Source organism: Apium graveolens, chromosome 4 (assembly GCF_009905375.1).
Source record: "Apium graveolens cultivar Ventura chromosome 4, ASM990537v1, whole genome shotgun sequence".
NCBI lineage: Eukaryota > Viridiplantae > Streptophyta > Magnoliopsida > Apiales > Apiaceae > Apium > Apium graveolens.
The window spans coordinates 217,802,239-217,810,780 of record NC_133650.1 but is presented as its reverse complement, the minus strand read 5'-3'; the positions used below and the strand labels follow the sequence as shown (position 1 = coordinate 217,810,780).

Below are 8,542 nucleotides of genomic sequence, written 5' to 3'. Positions count from 1 at the left end.
TTAATAAAGTCATAAGAAAGACTCACAGTGATAATGATGTAACGATCCTTTGACTTGAAATCATTATATTTCTATACGAGGATTAATATACTTTGACTACATTAAAAGTTACTTTTGATCGGGTGATGATAAAAGTGGACATCGGGTATATCATGAGTCGTATGAGAAATATGAATGATAGATAAAGGATTTAACCCTCCTATAATTAGGAGAGATATTATTGGCCTCTTGATTGAGTGAGATTATAAAAGCATGGCCATGCTCAAATAATGATTTGTCTCGATAATCTACTCATGGATCAAGTAAACCCGGATTAAATGTTGAAATGGTTAAAGGGATTATATTACATGAAAAACATTAATCACGAAAGGTTTTATCTAATCACGATTTAATTATTGTTTAATTGGGTAACAATGATGTATTACTAGATACCGCTCATTGTTTATAATTTTATTAGAGAATAAAATTATTGCCAATTAAATAATAGCCTATAGGGTCGCAGAAATAGAGCACTTAATGGAATAGTTAATTTAAATTATGGATTTAAATTAATTGATGATTATTTGAATTTTATTATAATTAAGTAAGACTTAATTGAGATAATATACATTCGAATTAAAAGGAATGTTTTTGCCCATAATAATTAAGTATGACTTAGTTATTAATTAAATAATAGAAATTCGTTTTTATTATTTAATCCAATACCTACTAGGGTTGGGCTTTGCTATTATGGGCCTTTTTAAGCAGTCATTATAAATAGATAATAAGAGGTTAAAGAGGCTTGTACGTTTTTTAAGAAAACCCTAGCAGCAAAGAGAGGCAGAGGCAATTCAGATCTTCAAGAAGGAGGCTAGTACATCCATTCCGTAGTCAAGTTCGTGAGACGTTCTTGAAGGTGCTCGTGTGGATACCATAGAGGTGTTTCTCCGAGAGGTAGACACAAAGCGTGATAGCTAGGATCTCCGTTGAGTTCGTGAAAGTTAATCTCTTGAAAGGTATGATTCGTTATCTCCATAATCTGCCCATAATTATACATGGATCCTGTTTTTGGGTTTCGAAATTTTTGTTTTATTTACGTTTATCCGCTGCGTTTTATGCCTTCGGAACCCAACAGTTTTCATGGAAAACACGAAATACGAAAGTTATTGAGTGTCGAGTGGCATTTATGATACTTTATAATGCTCTAATAAGCTTTGAATTGATGCCTTTGTACTCAAGTTGCTAAGTTTTTTAACGTGTTTTCTAGTGTTTTTGCATTTCAGGCATTATCTCGATAATCAGGTGCATTAGCATTATTTTGGTGCTAATTTGGTGTCAAGGTGGTGTTGGAATAAAAGCGCGTTGAAAGTCGGCTCGAAGCTGCAAGTAAAATAAAGAAGTCAGTTTTGCCAGAAGCCCAGCGCGCCCGCGCTGATCAAGCGTGCGGCCACGCCGAAGTTCAGAATGCCAGCGCGCCCGTGCTGATCAAGCGCGCGCCTGCGCCGTATCGGGATGCAGAATTCTGATTCTACTCAAATTCGAATTGGGAGACTTTTATGCTGCATGGGGCTGCTATATAAACAACTTTAGGTCGTTTTCAATAAGTAATCAAGCCAGAGACATATCAAGAAGATCATAAGAAGACCATTTTAGCACGATTCAATGAAGACGAAGAAGATCTTGTTTTTACTTGCGAACCTTTATTTTAAGTTATATTCGGATGCTAGTTTTCTTATTTGTGAACCTTAATCTTGGTTTGTACTTGGTTTTATTTATTCGTTATAAAGACTACGTTTTATATACCATGCTTTCATCAGAACCCACGTTGATGATGAGTCCGATTATGGGCTAATCGTTATCGTGGGGTTCTAGCGGATTTATTTATGGATTTATTTAGTTGAATTGTTTGATGCCTTAGTATGTGGTGATTGTATGATATCCTAGTATTCGTGCGTATTCGTCTTATGAGCGTCGCGAACTTATAAGATAGTGTGTTAATTTTTAATGAAGTGAAAGTGAATTTAAGGATTTAGAACTTGCCATGCTAGCATAGGTTCATGTATTCGATATGCATGATTCGTAGGTAATTTTAACCATCTTACTTGCCCTGTGTAATCAAGATAGATAACTTATGCTTAAACCGTTATGTTGTCAAATTCTATTGATATATAGGGTCTCAATATAATTGGTGTCTATTTAGCTTCTATCTCTTTTGTGGATGTCTGGTAGTATGGTACTCATGCAACGAAAGTTGGCGTTTATCAGTTTCGTATTGTCTGATTAGTGTCACCACCATTGCATGTTAAGGTTAAGAATAATAAGTCTATTGAATGAAGTATTTAATGAAGTTAGAATCCCATGTTTGTCATATATATTAATTAAATCAATCTTATTCTCGTAGTTATAATTATTAGTTAATTCTTAGTTATAAACAATCTCAATTTGTCATCATCTTAGCATTGGATAATAACCATACATTGTTGCTTAAGTGCGTGAATTAATTAGTTAACCAATACAGTCTCTGTGGGAATGAACTAGAAAAGATTATATACTACTTGTGAACTCATATACTTGCGTGTATTATTAGCGTGTGTTTAGCGACTAACAAGTTTTTGACGCCGCTGCCGGGGACTGCAGTGTTAATTGATAGTTTATGTGCTTTCCATTAGTGGTCGTTAAAGTTCATTGACTCAGACATTGTTACTTATCTGTTTCCTTATCTTATTTCAGGTACTCTAGCGAGGGTGTATGCATACGCGTTCGCGTACTCGTAAGAGAACACTAGATAAAGTCGAGGAAGAACTTGTGGTAGTTCGTAAGGAAGTTTTTGAGGAAGAAAAGAAAGTAAAGGGAGAAGAGAAAGTCGAAGAACCAGTTGTAGTAGCTATGGGAGATCAAGCAGAAAATCTGAAGGCTTTGATGGACTATTCTCATCCTAAGATTAATGATATTCAGTCAAGCATCATCAGACTGGCCATCAGGGCTAACACTTTTGAGATCAAGTCAAGCACGATTCAGATGATATAGAACCCAGTTCAGTTTGGGGGTTCCCCTCTTTCGAGATCAGGGATTTCATCGAGATCTGCGACACTTTCAAATTCAATGATGTGACTGAAGACGCTATCAAGCTATGCCTTTTCCCATTCTCTCTGTGGGACAAGGCTAAGTACTGGTTACACTCTCTACTAGCAGGATCTATCACCACTTGGGAGGATCTCATGCAAAAGTTTCTCACTAAATTCTTCCCCATGGCGAAGACTGCTGCAATCAGGAATGCTCTTACCCAGTTTGCTCAGCAAACTGGGGAATCTCTGTGTGAGGCTTGGGATCGATATAAGGAGATGTTAAGGAAGTGCCCACACCATGACATTCCTGATTGGATGATTATTAATTATATCTACAATGGATTGGGTGCTACTTCTAGACCCATGCTTGATGCAGCATCAGGAGGAGCCTTGTGGACTAAGAGTTACGATGAAGCTTATGAACTTATTGAACTGATGGCTGCTAATGAGTACCAGAATCCTTCCCAGAGACTGACTTAGGGGAAATTTGCAGGAATTCTAGAGTTAGATGCAGCAACTGCTATCGCTGCCCAGCTTAAGGCTTTGACGATGAAGGTGGACACTTTGGCTAATTATGGAGTTAATTAAATCGCCATTGTCTGTGAACTTTGTGCTTGTGCTCATGAGACTGATCAATGCACAATTTCTAGTGAATCAGCTCAGTTCGCGAGTAACTTCCAGCGACAGCAACCAGTGCCAGTCACCTATCATCCGAACAACCATAATAATCCTAATTTCAGTTAGAGCAGTGCTCAGAATGCGGTTCAACAGCCTTATCAGCAGTACCCAGCTAAACAGTACAACCCCCTGGTTTTCAGCAACCACAGTATGCACCTAGACAACAACTCCAACAAGCCAATGAAAAATCTGAATTAGAGGAGTTGAAGCTTATGTGAAAGAGTCAAGTTGTTTCTATTAAGACCTTGGAAAATCAAATTGGGCAAATTGTCAATGCCTTGCTAACTCGTCAGCCTGGTACACTACCTAGTGACACTGAAGTTCCAGGAAAGAGGGAAGCTAAAGAACAGGTAAATGCAATCACTTTAAGGTCTGGAAAGGTTATGAATCCCGAAAAAACTCACGAGTTGACTGAAGAAGCTGAGGCTGAGAAAGAAGTAGAGCAACAGGATAAAGAAGTGGAACCAAGGAAGACTACAGTTGAGCACACTCTGCCTGAGGGTAATATAGGGGAGAAACAGATATATCCTCCAAAACCTTTTCCCAAGCGGCTACAGAAGAAAAAGCTAGACAAGCAATTTGAGGAGTTTCCGGAGGTGTTCAAGAAACTTCATATCAATATACCTTTCGCCGAGGCTCTTGAGCAGATGCCTAGTTATGCAAAGTTTATGAAAGGCATCCTCTCTCAGAAAGTGAAGCTAGATGATTTAGAGACAGTCGCTCTCACGGAGGAATGTAGTGCTGTGCTACAATAGAAGTTGCCTCCGAAGCTTAAAGACCCAGGAAGATTCACTATTCCATGTACTATTGGAAAAGTGTCTTTTGACAGATGCTTATATGACTTGGGAGCTAGCATCAATTTGAAGCCCTTGTCAATCTTCAAGCAATTGGACTTGCCTGATCCCAAACCGACTTATATGACCTTGTAGTTGGCCAACCGTTCTATTACATATCCGCGAGGTATTGTGGAGGATGTCTTGGTCAAGGTTGATAAACTCATATTCCCTGCCAATTTCATCATTCTTGATTTCGAGGAGGACAAGAAGATTCCCATAATCTCGGGGAGACCTTTCTTGGCAACTGGCTGAACCTTAATAGATGTGCAGAAGGGTGAGCTCACAATGCGAGTTCAGGATCAAGATGTTACTTTTAATGTGTTCAACGCTATGAAATTTCCTACTGATAATGAGGAGTGCTTAAAGGTGGAGTTGGTCGATTCGGTGGTTACATCGGAACTTGATCAATTGCTAAGGTCTGATGCCTTAGAGAAAGCCTTGTTGGGGAATTCAGATAGTGAAGATGACGGAGTTGAAGAACAATTGCAATATTTGAATGCTTCTCCCTGGAAAAGAAAGATAGATATGCCTTTTGAATCTCTTGGAATGGAGGAATTGAGCAAAGCTCCTAAACGCCTCAAGCCATCTATTGAGGAAGCTCCGACTCTTGAGCTTAAGCCTTTACCTAAGCATTTGAGGTATGCGTTTTTAGGTGATGCATCTACTCTGCCTGTTATTATTGCATCTGAACTTTCAGGTAGTGATGAGGAAAAACTTTTGAAAATTCTGAGAGAGTTCAAATCGGCAATTGGATGGACTATAGCAGATATCAAGGGAATCATCCCTTCTTATTACATGCATAAAATTCTTCTAGAGAAAGGTAGCAAGCCTACAGTCGAGCCGCAAAGAAGACTTAATCCTATTATGAATGAAGTAGTAAAGAAGGAAATTCTTAAGTGGCTAGACGCATGGATCATCTACCATATACCTGATAGTTCATGGGTAAGCCCGGTTCAATGTGTGCCAAAGAAAGGTGGAATTACTATGGTAGCAAATGAGAAGAATGATCTTATTCCTACAAGGACAGTCACCGGGTGGAGAGTTTACATGGACTACAGGAAGCTGAACAAAGCCACTAAGAAGGATCACTTCCCTTTGCCCTTCATTGATCAAATGCTCGACAGGTTGTTTGGTCACGAGTACTATTTTCTTCTGGATGGCTATTCGGGTTATAATCAGATTTGTATCGCTCCAGAAGATCAGGAGAAAACTACCTTCACTTGTCTATTTGGTACTTTCGCCTTCAGACGAGTTTCTTTTGGTCTGTGTGGTACACCAACCACATTTCAGAGATGTATGATGGCCATATTTTCTGACATGATAGGCCAGAATGTAGAGGTGTTCATGGACGACTTCTCATCCTTTGGAGATTCTTTTGATGAATGCTTGCAAAATCTTGGACATGTTCTCAAAAGGTGCGTTGAGACCAATCCGGTTCTCAATTGGGAGAAATGTCACTTTATGGCGCGTCAGGGTATTATTCTCGGGCACAAGGTTTTCAGTAAAGGTCTAGAGGTGGACAAGGCCAATGTGGGGGTCATTGAGAATCTTCCTCCACCTATTTCCAGTTAAGGGAATTCGCAGTTTTCTTGGCCATGCAGGTTTCTACGGGCGTTTCATCAAAGATTTCTCAAAAATTTCAAAGCCCTTGTGCAGTCTATTAGAGAAAGATGTTCCTTTCAAGTTTGATGAAGAGTGCCTTGCAGCTTTTGAGAAATTAAAGAAGAGTTTACTCACGACACCGGTCATAACTGCACCTGATTGGAATGAGCCTTTTGAGATGATGTGCGATGTAAGTGACTATGCAGTTGGAACAGTTATTGGGCAGAGGAAGGAAAAAATATTTCATGTGGTATACTATGTTGGTAAGACCCTAAATGGTGCTCAACTGAATTATACTACTACGGAGAAAGAGCTTTTAGCTATTGTCTATGGTTTTGAGAAATTTCAATCTTATCTACTTGGGACTAAGGTGACAGTTTTCACTGTTCACGCTGCAATTCGATACCTCATCTCAAAGAAGGACTTGAAGCCTAGATTGATTAGATGGGTTCTTTTGCTTCAAGAATTTGAACTAGAGATCAAGGACAGAAAAGGAACTGAGAATCAAGTCGCTGATCACCTCTCGCGTTTAGAAAATCCTAATACTACTTCATTGGATAAGACATTAATAAATGAGTCTTTTCCCGACGAGCAGCTGTTTGGAGTGCAAGAAGAAGAACCAAGGTTTGCAGATATTATGAACTACCTTTTGAGTAATATCATGCCTCCCGACTTGTCCTATGCTCAAAGGATGAAGTTTTTACATGATGTGAAGTGGTATATATGGGATGAGCCATTTCTTTTTCGACAAGGAGCTGACCAAATCATCAGGAGATATATTCCTTACAGCGAAACAGGGGGGGGATCTTGCGAGATTGTCACTCGACGGCTTATGGAGGACATTATGGTGGAGAAAAGACAGCATCTCATGTTCTTCAAGCAGGTTTATTTTGGCCAACCTTTTTTAAAGATGCTCATCAGTTCATTTTGAAATGTGATCGATGTCAACGTGTGGGTAATATGTCTAAGAGGGATGAGATGACTCTTAATGTGCTTCTCGAGGTTGAGGTCTTCGATGTATGGGGAATTGACTTCATGGGGCCATTTGTCTCATCTTGTAACAATCAGTATATCTTGTTGGCGGTTGATTACGTGTCAAAATGGGTTGAAGTTCAGGCATTGCCAATGAACGATGCAAAAGTGGTGCTTAATTTTCTTCACAAGCAGATATTCACAAGGTTTGGAACTCCAAGTGTCATAATCAGTGATGAGGAGTCGTATTTTTACAATCGCAAGTTCACTGTTATGATGAAGAGGTATGTGAATCATCGCATTGCCATGGCTTACCATCCTCAGACAAATGGTCAAGCTGAGGTATCTAACAGAGAGATCAAACGCATTTTGGAGAAAGTGGTGTGTCCATCAAGGAAAGATTGGTCTTTGAAGCTTGATGAAGCTGTTTGGGCATATAGATGTGTCCATTGGGAATGTCGCCGTATCAGTTGGTCTATGATAAGGGGTGTCATTTGCCTATGGAGCTTGAGCATAAGGCATATTGGACTTTGAAGATGTTGAATCTGGACTTGGATGCGGCTGGAAAGAAGAGGATGCTTCAATTGAATGAACTCGACGAGTTTCGACTTCAAGCATATGAGAACAATAAGATGTATAAGGAGAAAGTCAAGAGGTGGCATGATCGGGGTTTAGTGCTCAAGTTATTTGTACCGGGGTAACAAGGTCTTTTGTTCAACTCTCGTCTCCGTCTTTTTCCTGGAAAGTTGAAGTCAAGATGGTCAGGGCCGTTTATTGTCAAAACTGTGTTTTCAGATGGAGCGGTGGAAATTTTTGAGAATGATCCGGGCCAAGCATTCAAGGTAAATGGTCAGAGGTTGAAGCATTACTATGGTGACACGACAAGCCGCGAGGTGGTTAGTGCCGTTTTATTGTCCATTTGATCTTGAGATTCTACGTCGAGCTAGGGACGTAAAAGAAGCGCTTCTTGGGAGGCAACCCAAGTATGTTGTATGTTAGTAGGTAGAAGAAGCAAGAAGAAAGGAGAAAAACACAAAAAAATCAGAAAAAGAAAAAAAATCATGGCCAACTACAGAAGCTGGGCGCGCCCGAGCTGACCAAGCGCGCGGCCGCGCCGTTTTTCCAGTAACCAAGCGTGCCCGCGCTGTCCTAGCGCGCGCCCGCGCTGATTTTCCAGAGAGTGAGCGCGCCCGCGCTGTCCTAGCACGCGGCCGCGTTGGGTCCCTGATCGAAAAAATATTTAAAAACAGCAATTTTAAGAGAAAATCTGGAGTTTTAACAAAAAATCAATTCCAACCCAATTTTTACTCTTCCACATCCCATAATTCCCTCTCCTAATCAATTCCATTATTCCCACGATTCCCATAATCAATTTCCACTTCTATTCCTTATAGAATTCACACCTCTCCA

General features: G+C 39.9%; 1 non-coding gene across 1 annotated transcript; it reads right to left on the bottom strand.

Moving 5' to 3' along the window:
* Positions 1–3,242: 3,242 nt before the first annotated feature.
* Positions 3,243–3,349, bottom strand: LOC141722921 (small nucleolar RNA R71). The gene has a single exon (XR_012575918.1). It is a non-coding gene; the product is annotated as a small nucleolar RNA R71 (small nucleolar RNA).
* Between the last annotated feature and the right edge of the window lie 5,193 nt (positions 3,350–8,542).